The following is a 15,380-nucleotide window of genomic DNA, read 5'->3' on the forward strand; positions in this document are numbered from 1 at the left end:
AAACCTTTAGAATTTATAGATGTTGTACATCACACATATGCTCCCTGCACAAGGCTTAGGGCATAAAGGTGATGTATGGATGTACATACCTCAGAACTTCTTTGCCGTCAGTCTGAACGCCATCACCGAACATCGGTTTGAACACTGTTCTTCTGTGCTGGTTACAGAGTTGTGTTTCAGATAAGTGCCACATTGGAGTTTCTTCTTATCTTCTTCTATTTTTGTTTTTGTGAGTTTACAAGTCATCCAGAAAGGGAAAATGTAAACGTGGGAGACAGATTCCTCATAAGGATCGGCATGAGCCATGCCTCTTCTGTTTGGGTGCTTCTTATAACCATATTCAGTGTTCTATCTGCCAAGCATGTGTCCCTAAGATCCTACGTAGTCATCATTCTTCCTCCTTGTCTATTTAACTAGAAAACAGTGTCTAATGTTTTTGGTGCAAGATGCTGTGGTCATGTCCTAAGGGTGAGCTGCTTGCCAAGAGAAAGGCCAAAAAACTCAGGTCTGATACAGCTGCTGTCCAGCCTCCTCTGAATGTCTCTGTCAAGGCTTGTGAAAGCCTGTAAGATCATCCAGTCATTGCTTTGTATTCCTCTTCTGTGACCCTGTTGGAGGCCGACATGGATCTGAGTTCTGGCAAATTCTCAGAGGCTTTGCAAACATCCAGATGTTGAGAGGGAATCTTGGCTGATTATATATGAGGGACTGAGAGGGATTCCACAGATTCTAGTTCAGGAGGAGATTCCTACTATAGTGATAGAGTATCGGCAGGGATCTGAACCTGCTAATGTTTTTCGTGCAGGAATATCTCAAAATAAAAATCAAAAAAACAAGCATATTTCCCCTGCTGTTAATGATCCCCAATATGAATGGCAGGATTTTGCACATTTGTTGTTTAATACTTTGATGGCCTTGAAGCCTCCGCGAGAAGTCTGTGTGTCTGCATCTCCTATCTACTCCTCTTAAGAGGCCCAGGGAGCAAGAGTCCTTAGATGAGGAATTGGATTCTGGAGAAGAGTCTTGGATTATGGGTCTGAGGAAGAGGTTTCTATTAGTACAGGACTCTCTTTTGGTTATACTATTTCTTGTATGATGGAATATTTCAAGTGAGATTGTTCTAAGGTTTCTGTTATTCAGCAGAGGTTTTATGAATGCCGCCAGATGTACTCTCACAAAACCTCTGCTGTTCCTTCAGTCCTGGCTGCCCTCTAACCCTGTTCAGCAGCCACTGTTACCACTGATTCTCAGCCTCTAGCTCCTAAGAGACCAGACATATTTTATATGGTGCCAGATGATTGTAAATGTCTGTGTAAATGTCCTTCTGCTGATCTTTCTGTAGTGTCTGTCTCTTCCAACAAACCTTCTAAACTTTTCTTTTCTGCTAAATTACTTCCTTGAGACAAAGACAGTAGAGCCATGAAATGTCTAGTCAGAAAGGTTTATATTGCTGCCACCCTAGCTTTTAGAGCTATCAATTACCAGAATCATATGACTAGGTATGTTTTAGCCTTTCTTTCTCAAGCTTCTCAAGTAATTTATAATCTTCTTGATTCTGAAGGGAAGGCCTCAGCCTTTTCCTTATTGGTCTGCAGCTGACAAGTTGCTTGACACTCTATTAAGTGTATTTATGATACAGCTAATGCTTTTTCTAGGACTGTTGCATTTGGTTCTGTTCTAAGTCGTTACTCTTGGTTTTGTCTTCAGGCTTTACCTGTTGACTTTAAAGGTAAATTGTTGGATGCTCTTCTTGATAACAAAAACCTTTTTGGCTCTGTTGTTGCTGAACTTTTAAAGTCCCTCCAGGACAATGGCAAGGCCTTTCAGGAATTGCAACATATATTTGTTTCTTCCTTTCCCCATTTCCAGAGGTACTAACCCTCCAAATATGCTTTTCTTCACAGACAATCTTGCCCTCCACTCAAAGGTAAAAAGGGCTGTAGGCTCCAGCTAAGTCTACTCAGATTCCTACTTCTCAGAAGCCTCCTTTTCAGGACAAACCAGATTTCATATGATAGCTTGCTTCCGCTTTCCCTTAGCCAGGTTCCATTGTCCCTTCATCTTTCCCTATTATATCCCTGTTGGTTAATGGTCACTCAAGACTCTTGGGTTTCATCCGTCATCCACCAGGGATATTTCATGCTATGGAAATCCTTTACCCATTTCTGGGTATCCCACAACTTAGACAGAGATAGCTTCATTTCTTTCCAGAGGTGCTTTATGCTGTTCTGGCTCAGGGCACCATTCAGATTGTGCCCCCTACCCAGGAAGGGAAGGGCTTTTATTCTGGGATGTTTCTGCCCCCCCCCCCCCCGGAAGGAAGGCACCTGGAGACCCATTATGGATCTTTCCCAGCTCAGTACCTTTCTGAAGGTCCCTTCCTTTTGGATGTTGACCATTCAATCTTTGTTCCCTCTTCATTTCCCCTAGGCTGTACTGGTATCTCTGGACCTAAAGATGCCTACCTTCACATCCCCATCCAATCCCTTTTCAGGAAGTTTTTGTGTTTCTCTGTTTCTTCCTCGCATTTTCAGTTCTCTGCTTTGCCCTTTGGCCTCTCTACTGCCCCAAGGCTATTCACCAAATACCTCATTCCTGCCATTACCTTTTGCAGGATTACAGGGTTCAGATCTTTCCTTACCTGCTTATCCAGGCTTCGTCCCCCGATGTTGTGCTTCAGGACTTTCAGTTTACTGTTTGCCTATTACAAAGTTGGCACAGTGGTGCAGTAGTCAGCGTTGTTTCACAACAAGAGTTTCTCTGGTTCGATTCTGTGCTGGGGGTGCCTTCTGTGTGGAATCTGTATGGAATCTACATGTCCTCCCTGCATTCATGTGGGTTTCTTCTTGGTGCTTCAGTTTCCTCCCACATCTCTGGAGAATTTCTCACTGGGCCTCTGCTGAAAATGGGCTCTGTTCCAGTCGGACTTTCCCAGTAAGCAAATGTTAAATAAATAAATAAATACAAGCCTGGAGTTTACTGTAAATCAGTCCTAATTGCTTCTCAAGATAATGTTTTTCTCAGTTGCAGGATCCAGCCTATTTCGATGCTGGCATCCCTGTCTCCACCCAAGGACCTCCCTCAGAGTGCCTTTTTCCAATCCCTTCTTCTTGTAGCTTCAGTCACAGCCAGGAATTTTCTCAGGTTTCTAGGATTCATAGCTCCACCATTCCTATCCTGCCTCTAGCCAGGCTCCATATGAGAAAACTCCAATGGTACCTCAAGTCAGTGTGGCTTCAGTACTGTCATCCACTGGATTCATAGTTCCATTCCTTGCCTCAAACCCAAGCTTCAGTGGTGGATTCATCAGCTTTCTCTCAACACAGGATTTCCTTTTCAACCTCCAGTCCCATCTCAAGAACTGATTTCAGATGCTTCAGTCATGGGGTGGGAAGATTCCTTTGGTTCTGTCAGCATCCAGGATCTCTAGCCTCCCCATCAGCGGTCAGATTACATGAACATCAAGAAGGTAAGAGCTCTCCTTTTAGCTCTTCTGGCTTTTCCTTCTCTCTTTCTTCCATGGCCTCTCATATTTTTCACAGACAGTAACACAGTGATGTGGTATGTCAGTAACTAAGATGGGGCCTGGTCCTACCTTCTCTGCAGGCTTGCTCTTCAGGTCTGTGACTTAGCTATCCAGTATGGAGTGACTCTTCAGGCTGTCTACATCCTCTCAGAGCAGAATATAGTGGCAGACTATTTGAGAAGGTCCAGCACACAGTGTCACGAATGGATTCTTTACAGAGATGTGTTTGTGGACCTTGTCCATTGGTGGGGTAGTCCGCAAGTAGATCTTTTTGCCTCCCCTCTGAACAAATAGCTTCCTTTATTCTGTTCCACCTTCCCAAGTCCTCTGGCTTGGAAGGTAGATGTCCTGTCTTTTCCTTGGAATGGCATGGTTCTGTATGACTTCCCTCCCCTTCTCCTAATTCCAAGGGTCCTGCACAAGATTAAGCAAGACTCCATTTTGGCCCAGAGAGCATTGGTCCCCCTTTTTTTTCACTTAGCCAGGGGCAGTCATCACAAGTTACCTCACGGGGTGGATCTTCTCACACAAGATAAGTGGTCTCTTATTCATCCTTTCTTGTCCACTCTTCAACTGACATCATGGGTGATAGGGTTTTGATCCCTTTTAGGTGCCTGCTTTTTGAGAACTTGCTTCATGTTCTGTAGGAGGCCAGGAAACCCACTACCATAAAATCATATTTGTCCAAGTGGGAGAGATTTTCTGTCTGGTGCTTCTCTTGTAATGAGAATCCCTTTACTGTTTTTTTCTTATTTGTGTGAATTGCTCTGTACTGGGTTAGCATATTTATCAGTTAAAGCTCTCCTCTAAGCTTATTTCTGCTTGTGTGCCTTTGACTTCTCCTTTAGCCTCTAGGTTTGAGGTCAAGCAATTTCTTAAGGATGTTCTTCATATCAGGCCTTCCAGCAAGCCTATTCTGCCTTCTTGAGATCTCAGTTTTATTCTTGAAAAATTGACTTAGGCTCCTTTTGAACCTGCAGCATCAGATTCCTAACAACATTGTACTAGGAAGACTTTTCTTTTGACCCTTACTTCATCTAAGAGAGTATCTGAGCTTCAGGCTCTTATAGCTGTTCCTCTTTTTTGGGTTTTTCACAGGGACAAGGTGTCTATAGTAATCCTTCTTTTATGCCTAAGGTGGTTAATATGTTGTCTATTAATCAATTAATTTACCTTCCTTTTTCCTTCTCCGCAGTCTGCTGCACTCTGCCAGTGAGAAGGTTCTTCATAACTTGGATTTGCATAGGCAGCTCAGATATTATTTGTATAAGACTAAGACCATTCGCAGATATGAGCAATTTTTTGTTTTCTTTCATCCCAGGTGTTTAGGTTTGGCAGTGTTCTAAACAAAACATCTCTTCCTGCATTTCTAAGGCCATTTCTTTTTATTATTCCTGTCGTGATAAATGCCTATCTTCCTCTGCAAAAGGTTCATTCCTTTTTCAAAGGACTGGAGATCAGTTCAAACTTTGAGGCTGCTACTTAGACTTCTGTCCGTACCCTCACCAAACATTACAAGTTGGATGTTGTTTCCAAAGCAAGAGCTGTCTTTGTTGGGCTATCTTGCATGGGTTTCTAGAGGGCTTTTCAATGCCTTCCTCCTCCCAGGCTTCCCCTTAAGCTTTTCTACTCTCCCTTTTGTCAATAATACTGCAACAGTGATATAGAAGGACATAGTACAGTTGTGTAAAATCTTACCATAACAGTAGATGTCCTTCTCTTCACTGTTTGCTACCTCTCCCCACCCCCACCCCCTTTTTGCTTTTGTTATATTTCTCTTGCTGTCCTGGACAGGCATCCTTCTTTTTTCCTTCTTTCTTGATGCACATGTTCCTCCTGGTTCCTAAGGATATTCTGTTCCTCCTGGGGGACTTTTCATTTCTGAGGTATGTATGTCTTTATGTCACCTTTATGCCCTACGCCTTGTTCAGGGAGCATATGTATGATGTACAATGTCTTTAAATTGTAAAGGCTTTAATATACTGGCCAGACGCTGGGCTATCCTTGGCAGAGCATCAGCTGTTATGGTAAGATTTTAAACAACTGTACTTTGCTCACCATAGAGTTTGATACATGCAACACCATGTGACATAAGGATTTGATTTTGTAAATGATTTGTTTCATGAGTGTTTATCAAAATTTGGAAAGTTTCATGTCCTAAAAAGACATAGGTCGCAACAAAACACCATTATCCACTTTGGGAGATCTGCAGTTGATAAAGTAAAGGATTTCATTTAGGTCCACAAAGAAGGATTGTAAATGATCAAGCTCTAGTAACTAAGGTAGTGTGATCTACGATCAAATAGTGTAGTGCATGTGTGCAGGTCTGGGCACTGTTGTTTATGTACTATATTGATGCTATTGCAGTATGGTTCTCTGAAGCAAAAAGTACAGAACAGCATCATTTGACAAAAGTCAGATGGTTGGGCCCTTTAGTACTGATCAAGTACTGACTGGTTTTAGCTGTTTTTGCATGCTTTATATAAATGCCTGTATCTCTAAAATATTTGAAATTTTCTCTCAAATTTGTCTGTGAATGCTACTGGTATAATTACTGACAAAACACCCTTAGACAGTGAGATCCTACCTACAAATGTAAATATGCAACTGTACCCTAAAAAATGGCATTTCCCTCGTCAGCCTCCATAGGATCCTACTTCGATGGATTCCATATCTGTACCCAGTTGGCTAACTATGCCACATCATAAACAATCAAACCAAAAACCACCTCCAGAGGAAGACTTAATAGGCAAAAGTAGTAAAATGAAAAAAGGCTTCCACCACAACGAAAAGTTCACTGAGAGATTCTGTTAAAATGTAGGCTTTAATAAAATGAAGAAATAAAAAGCACAAATTGTGCTGTTCAAGTTGCAGGTCAACCAGGATGCCACAACATGTAAGAAGAATAAATATTCATGTTCGTCAAAAAATACATGCACATTTTTGGGTGAAGTTACAACAATCATTAAATATTTTAGTAGCATTTATTTATTTTGTTCCGGAGAGAACTAAAAGCTGCACTTCTTGTTTTTTTTCTCTTTTTGTCATCACTGTCTGTTGATCAGTGTTTTCATTCCACATTATGTGGGTGAGGATTGGCTGGCTTTCAACCATCACTGACAACCATTACTGTGGTGGTTTGCAATTTTGTGCTTTACATCCTAACCAATGTATGCACCTGGCAATGCTCTGATGAGGTGAGATGTCAGACTGGCTGTGGAGCCATCCCTTCACTTCCATAGGTGGCATTACTTCCAAATAGCCACATCTCCCCCCCAAAGCATGAGCAATACTTTCTCTGGTCTCCATCAGGGAAATAACACTGCCCATTATGCCCCCATTCCCAGGACAGGTGAGCAGGCTATTGCCCTAGGTTAGCACCTCCCCAAGCTCATACAGCTCCTGGGCTGCAGTCAGGTTTCCACCAAACATAAAGACAGGTTGAAAGATACACTTTTGTTTGCATATTTTGTAGTTTGTCAATTAAAAAAAATAATTCTAACTTGAATTTAATGCTTTGTAAAAATGGTAGTATCCTTCCAGTGCTTTAAAATAGTCTCATAAAATTTTCCAGAAACAGCCAGATGGTAGGCCTAACTGTACAGATTACATAACCTAAGAGTAATTAAGGAAGCAGACAACAAAATCTCAGATATGTGCATGTCTCTCAGATATGTATAGTTTGTTATAAAATTAAAGATGATATCACTTTATTCTGAGAACATTATTTTGGTCATCTTTCATCAGAATACAGACATGATTTATATATGTAACTGTCATCCTGAAAAAAGTGTCAAATGTATGTGCTAGATGTGAACTGAATGGCACAAAAACCCCATCCAATTGGCTGTAAACAGCTTCTGGTGATACATAACAATGCATCATGTTTTGCCATCCACATTTCATGCCAACATTATATGTAGAAATCTGCAGTACACTCTTGTTTGTCATTAAATTGTTGTACTTAAATGTGACTGTTAGGGAATTCATCCATTCTTAGTAACTCTTTCCATTCTTTTTTTGACAAGAAACGTCTTTATTAAATTATCACTTATGACAGGCAATCATACATTTACATAAATGAAAACAAACTATGCTGACATTTTCAGTTGCAAACATAATACATCACTTATAGTATATATAGTCAATGTCAGTCAAATATTACATAGCTCATTCATTTTATGCTTTCCCTTAAACCTCATTCCTCCTCCAAAACATTATTCTGCTTCTATCGTTTCCCACAATTCCCATTTTTTCTATGTAATTTGCTCCTACCCTTTTCTAAAGCCCCCCCTTTCAGTTCTTTTATCTCTGTTACTATATGTACAGTTGTTTTAGACTTTGATTTCTATGTTCTAGTAATTGATTTTTTTTTTGGCAGTCACCAGAATTAAACTAAGGCCTTACTTGTCTAGGCAGTTCAGATTCTTGTATCACAGCTCAAAAAAAATCATTTGTTTACCAGTGTTTCTGACACAGTAGTTTTCAGGGAATTTTTAAAGGCTGCCAGCTCATTAGACACTCCAAAAATATGAAATATGTTCTCAGTTACCTCTTTCTTCCCCATGACACCTCCAACATTTGCAATCTACACAAGGACGTTTGTTTGAGTCTGCAAGGGGTAAAAAATATGTATGCAAATACTTCTAGGCAAAGATCCTAAATATTCTCCACTTTGTTGCATGTTTGGGTGCCATACATATATTCTCCCATTGTTTCTTTGTGAATTGCATATCCAGTCTCTCTTCCAGATCCTGTCTAACCTCCTCTAAGCGATTCCTATAGTTGTTATGCAATATTTTTTAATAGCAGCTTCTGTTCTAGATTCTAGTAAAAACTCTACCAGTACTGGTCTTTTACTTAGGATCCTCCATTTCTTTCTCTTTGTCTATACTCTTGATTACAATCCTTGATAAGGAAGACAGTCAAATGAATTATTGGCCTCTTCCCATTCTATTGCCTTTCTCTCTCTAATTATTTGACCCCAATACCTTGGTTCCTTTGCCAGTTTTCTCCAGTAAGTTATCACTTCTCTTGCCTGTTCTCTGTACCCCTAATTGCAATCATCCCTATCCACAGAACCTCCTTTATCCATTCCTGTGATGGCTTAGTTATTATTATACTTTCTGCTACTTTGAGTATAATATTCTGTATAGTGATTGTTATTCTCCATAAGGATCTACAGCCAAAATCCCACTCCCTCCTTTTTTCTTGAGCTTCCCCCCTCCCCATACCTCTTTCCATTCTTTGTTCTTTCACTGTAGGTTTTTTTTCTATACTATGCAGTGCTACTTGATACAGCATTTTATTTAGAGGAATATTTAAACCTTGATTCCTACTGACCCCTTCCCATAAAAAATGGTTATTGTTGGGAATGCCTTTACTTAACCAACTCAATAAAACAGGTTTCATCCATTCAAATAATTTCCTACTAAAGCACCAAACTATTTATTACTACACATAACTTATTACTCTGATTTCACTCTTTAGTGAACTATGTTCTGACTTACCAAAATAAATAAAGTAAAACATGTCTTTCTTATCTCTGTCTAGCCATGCTAAACATTGTCACACCACAGTATAACCCATTCAGTACTTTGAACTCTGCATACAAATGCATATCAGCTAGCATTGAGACTAGTGTTAACATAGCTCATCTCTAATTTGAAAACTTAGTCGCATCTCCTTTTAATATGTTTTCAACCAAAGTACTCAGTTGCCTGTCATAAAAAGCTTTATTTAATTATAGTTTGTTTGCCAGGATAGTCCATTGGGCCATGAGGAGCCCGTTTTTGATGGAGTCCTGGGGAGAAAAGCTCCAGAAAATTACAAATTACAGATTTAACATAAGAGTAAGTTATTTGAGAAATGTAATGTGTACAAATGAAGCAAAATTACACAAATAGAAAAACACATATTCGTAGAGTGCATATATTAGTACAATAAAATAAGAGTAATATTTACAAACACTCAAAGTTTTTAACAGTTTAACATATCAGCACAGTGCAGTAACAGAAACAGTCTAAATTTTTTAACAGTTATGCTAATTCATGCAGTTAATTTCTAGGCTACTGAATTGTACCATTCTAGGAGTTACGCTAATTCATAGAGTTTATTAGGGGTACAAAACAATGGGAGGTTATTGTGAATTATAGCTTATAGAGAGTAGCTGTAGTGTAGGGGATTATGTGGGGTGGGAGCAAGCGCATTCCCATACTGAAGTTAGGTGTGTGTGTGAAGTAAGGTTTTGAATGAAGAGAGGCTGCTGGTGGTGCGGATGAGAGGAGGGAGGGAATTCCAATGGTGTGCTAGAGAGAAGGACATTAGATGTTTGCCTGGTGGAATGGAAGGTTTATGCAGTTCAATTAGATTTTGGGAATTAGATCTCAAAGGTCTATTTGGTTGGTGCATTTTAAAGGTGGTGGCAAGAGAGGGACGGGGGGGTGAAAATAAGTTTGTGTGCTTAGGACAAGTTGAATATAGATGAGGTAATTGGACAGCTCAAGCCAATTCAGTTGGTGTAGGGCAGTGCAGTGATGGGATGTGAATCTATGGCCGGTTGCAGATTTTGTTATTTTATTATAGCATTATTCAAAGCTTTTATCTTCTGGTTTAAGAGACGTACCATCATAGTTATATTTCGGCGTTATTTATAATTATTTGCCTGCTAGGTGATGGAGATATTGAACCAATCCCTTACCCTTCTAATCCATCTTCAGTCTTCTAAAACTGAAACCAGGTTAAAAGATTATACTTTACTTTCTTGTCTGTACTCCATGCACATTGTTTAACATCGATGCTCTGACTGAGTTGGCGGTGTAGTGCTTCTTGTTAACAAAAAAAAAAAAAAAAAAAAAAGTAACACTCAAACTTTGTCTGTCTGCATCCACAACCTCAGAAGAACTTAAATGCGTCCACTTCGGTAATGCAGCTAACATTTATGAGAATCCCATAAACATCTGTGTTCAGGAACTAGAATCATTCAGTATTAAACCCAGTCCTATTTTCCTAGGTGATCTAAACTATCCAACTATAGACTGGAAAACCTACCCTAGTGCACAAACATAGATTCCTGAACTTTGTCAATACAAATGTTCTGGAACAATTAGTCAGAGTACCAACTATAGCGAATAACATCTTGGATCTTGTTCTTATTAATCTGGGAGCATCTTGCACCATCCCTGACATATCTTCATCACATATTAGGTCTGACTGTAAGGCAGTCCCTTTGAAATTGAAACCAGAGATCTCTTCCACTCAAAGTACCTTTAATTTCTTGAAGGCAAACAATCTACTCCTCAGTGATACATTGGCAACCTTCAAATCCCCAACAAATCCAGATAATTCCACTGAATACACAGAAATGTACACAACTGCACTGTACCAACATGTAAACAGCTGCATAGATACAGCTGTACCCAGTGGGAACAATTGCATGGCAAAGTCTGGAAACAAACCCTGATGGTGGAACCATAATGTTAAAAAGCTGTATAATAAAAGGAAAAGAATTTTGACCAAAAGTAACAAGAGTAATTTCCAAAATGTTAGAGCCATTGTCACTGAAATAAACAAACAATTTGGGAGCTTAATAAAATCCACCAAAGCCAAGTTTGAGGCCAAGATGGCTGCAAATTAAGTAACAGAAAACAGAAACTCAGAAGCGAGAGACAGTAAACTCATATTTTTGGGTAAATTTCAGTAATTGGCTAGTAAGTGCACTGCTTGGGTGCAAGCAAAAAATAAAATCAAAGATCCTGAAAGAAAATCAGTCACAATAGGTGAGGAAAAAAAACACTGACTGGGAAGAATTCTGCCGCTGTTCAGCAAAAATCAGTGCAAGCTCCACCTTTGGTGCAAGACACGACTTCCAGTAACCTAAAAAAAAAAATAAGCCAAATGTACTCAGAGATGATTAAATGAAGCACTGAAGGAGTATATCAACTCAAATATCAAAATATTTGAAAAAATGGAGGAAGCTTTAAAAAGATATTCAGATGAGCTGATAAAACTGCAAAAATCAAAGGATGAAATGAAGAAAAGGTTGGCAGAATATCGGAATGCTCTAGAAGAGATAGTTGAAAAGTAATAGGATTAGAGGACAGAGTACATAGGGAAAACCTGACATTTTCTGGTGTACCAGAGAAGCTGGAAGGAACAGACTATATAAACTTTATGAAAGCACAAATAAGCTACTAAACTAGTATTTCACAGCAGCAGTTGTTAACCGAAAGGGCACATAATGTGCATGCTCCAAACTTGGCCGTGAGAAAGCAACCTAGACCTTTAATAGTAAAGATGCAGTCCTACTAACAGAAGTAGTTGATTCTGGCAAAACTGGCAGAAGGACAAAGTACTAAAAGTGGGAGACAGTAGACTGTTTGTGGAAAATGATTGCTCACTGTACACTAGGCAGAAGAGGAGTAAATGTATTCCGTTAATCAGGGAATGTCGAGCAGTAAGCATGAGATTCAAGCTGCTGAACCCAGCTATTTTTAGAATATTCTTTCCTGAAGGGATACAAAATCAATTTTTGATGCAGAGCATGCTAAGGAGGAAATATAAACGTTTGTCCAAAAAAAAAAAGAGTTATAAAATAGAAGAAGATTCTGCTTCTTATTCTTCTGGTAATAAAGATCACAGAGAGACACTGTGCCAGTGAAACCTTTTCCAATCTTTCAATGGAAAATGCCTGAGGAACAGAAAAAATCCAACAGTTGACTAGAAGAAGTGGGAGTATATTGGAAATGAAGCAGAGACTGGACTTGGGAGATGGAGATGTAGTAAAACTAGCAACTCGGAAAATGACAAATAAATAGGTTCATGTGAGATTACAAAGCATTAATTATATTTGTGAAATAGGACAGAAGAAGAAAACCTGGAAATTTTATACTTTCTTGAATTTGTTAAACTTGTAGTGGACTCTAAAGTACATGACCTACTTCATGCCATTAATGTTTAGAAGAACATTTAGGAGGGGAGAAGAGGAAGAAAAGATTTAACTGTAAGTAAAACATTTTTTTTCTTAATAGTAGTGTTTTTATGATGCAAGATATAATCTGCATGCTGTAAAGTAATGTTTTCTCCATTATTTTCAAGTGTAATGGGGATACTAAAGTAAACAGGTGCCCCTGTTTTTTTTCCCTTCTTTCTTTCTCCTTCTTTAGTTATAAAAATGTAGGCACTATCACATAACAAAAAAGAAAAGTCTGGTCAAAAGAGCAGGATACAAGAAAACATGATGTGCTTTTTCACTCTTGCATAAGGGAATGACTGGATTAAGGCCCTTGGCTTCATCTAGTAACACGTTTTAAGAGAAAGCAAATAAATAAAAAAGAACACCGTCTAGCAAATAAATGAGTGTTTATAGAAGCATCTGTGTATCTGGTTCTCATGTCGCCATGGAAACAGTTTGATAAAGATGTATTTATTTATTTTATTTTATTTTATTTGCCATTTGTTAACCAGGTTAGTCTGGCTGGGCAGGTGCCCCTTTTCAGCAGAGACCCGAGGAGAAAAGTTCCAGTTACATTGTTTACAGTTAGATACAAAACAAGCTTACAGTTGCAGTTATGGTTATGCTTAGATACAAAAATTATTTACAATTGCATATAAGGTTGAAAATACAGATATAAATTATATGGAGCATATAAAAATTAAAAAAATACCGATTGGTGAAATTTGTAATATAGGTTTTTATGATGAGTTGAAATATTCTAGTTAGAGGGAAAAAGTGTAAAGGAGTCCAGGATGGTAGGGAGAAAAAAAAAAAAAGATTAAAGGTGAAAGGCAAGGAGGGTAGAGGATATAGCAGGTCCTAGTAAGCACTAAGTAGTTGTTGAGAAACAAGAAGTATAGGTTAGAAGGCAAGTTGTAGTAAGCTTACAAGTGGGGGGGTGGGGTCAAGTGGGGTCTTTACAGGGGCAGAGCCATGAATTTTGCAGGTAGTCTTTTAGGGCTATTTTGAACTTGGATGAGTTTTGGAGAGATCTGATGGGGAGAAGGAGCGTATACCAAGCTGTGGAGACTGCATGAATATAAAGTCTTTTACCTATGGTTTTATTAGGTTTTGAAATTTGGAGTAGGTGTTGGTCAGAGCTATGAAGTTCACAGTTAGGGACATAAGGGGAGACAAGGGTAATTAATGAGAGACAAGCTTGGGGGTGTAGCAGGATAGAAAGAGCAACAAAAACAGATTACTTATTTCTTTCAATGGTTAGGAGATAATGTTTTATGAAAGCATGCAAGCGTTCTTCCATTCTAGAAGAGTAATAAAGATAAGACAAAACCAAGCAGCACTTAGTACAAGCACAGGCTGTACCATGAGTCACCCATAACATTCCCTTTAGGTTAACCCAAGTCTGTGAGTGTGGCTGTTAGTCTGGGACAAGTTCTTCCTATTAGGAGGGTAAAACTTCAATATTTGAAGATGTACATAGCTTTGTGTGTTAGTATTAAGTTAATAGGTTTTAGGAGTGTATTGTAGGTGTGTTTGATTTTTTTTTCTTTTTTTGAGGACTTTCAATAAAACAAAATGTTTTGTAAGATGTGACATAGGCTCAAAGGGATGTGACAAGAAACAACTGTGTAAAAGATCATCCTGCCAAACATTAGGGTATGCATGTAACAGAAATGCTGGAACTAGACACTTAACAAAAAAGCTGTTACACATAAAAGCTGGAAATAACTTTTTTAACATAATGATGCTTTCTATATTATCTTTAAATGTTAATAGTCTTATGGATATATGTAAAAAAGAAAGAGTAGTGATCTATATTAAAAAATGCAGTGTACAAATAGCTGCTACAAGAGATATATTTGGAAAGAAATGAACATGTGAATTTGATAAAGGTTTTTAGGATGGTTATTCAGTGGAAAACATGGGGAAAAGGAAAAGATGAGTACTTATATTAATTGCAAGAGGAGCTCCAATAGTGATAGAAGAGAATGAAAAAGGTAATGATGATAGATTTGAAGCACTAAGGGGCTTCTGGCAGGGAAGGAGGAGTACACTTTCATGTATTTATACTCCACCTAAAACTGCTATAATGAAGCTAGAGAACATTCTGGGAGAAATGTAAATTCAGTAGTAGGAGTTTGGAATGAATTTACATATTATTCCCCCAGGATAAAAAAAATGCTCTAGACTAGACGAAGCATATATGCCACAGGAAAATGTGCATTTACTTGAAAGTTTTGATACTCATCCAATAATTACTTCAGATAAGGCGCCAATAATAATTAAAATAAAAATGCAGGGTGATGAAATAAAAATGAGACACTGGTGAATTTAAGGAATGGGTAGTATAAATTATTTGGGAATTATTAGAAAAAATAGAAATTTCTTATGAAAATATATCTAGGTAAGGGGAGAAAATTAAAGTAAAATTTAAAGATTTTAAGATGGAAATGAAAGAAAGGGGGATATGTCTAAGAACTAACAAGATTTATTTAGAGGGACTGGCAAAGGTTAAAGTATTTCAGAATAGAGCAAGAAGAGGAGCAGTTGCATAATGCAAAACATAAATTAAGAAATTACCTTGATAACATGCATGAGTTTAGAAAGATTGCTGTTAAGCAAATGGTTTTTCATAACTCCAGAGCACAAAAACATTTAGCACAATGACTCAAGCAACAGAAAGTAGAAAGGATTCTCACCAAGCTTAGGGAGCATATAACAAGGAAGATAACAAATGATCCTGTAGAAGGACTACAAATATTTTGAAAATTTAATGAAAAAGTCTGTATAAAGCTAAGAAATATGAAAATCAAGAAAATGTACAAATGGAAATGTTTATGGAAGAATTAAATATGCCAAGGTTAGAAGTAGATGAGGTTCAATTACCAACAGTTAGGA

The 15,380-nt window shown here is 38.3% G+C and overlaps 1 protein-coding gene across 4 annotated transcripts in view; it reads left to right on the forward strand.

Annotated features, from left to right (window-relative positions):
• Positions 1-15,380, forward strand: part of ARHGEF28 (Rho guanine nucleotide exchange factor 28) — a 3,217,901-nt gene that overhangs the window by 2,543,876 nt on the left and 658,645 nt on the right. The window lies entirely within an intron of this gene.

Source organism: Protopterus annectens, chromosome 2.part2 (assembly GCF_019279795.1).
Source record: "Protopterus annectens isolate FY-2018-M chromosome 2.part2, PAN1.0, whole genome shotgun sequence".
Taxonomy (NCBI): Eukaryota; Metazoa; Chordata; order Ceratodontiformes; family Protopteridae; genus Protopterus; species Protopterus annectens.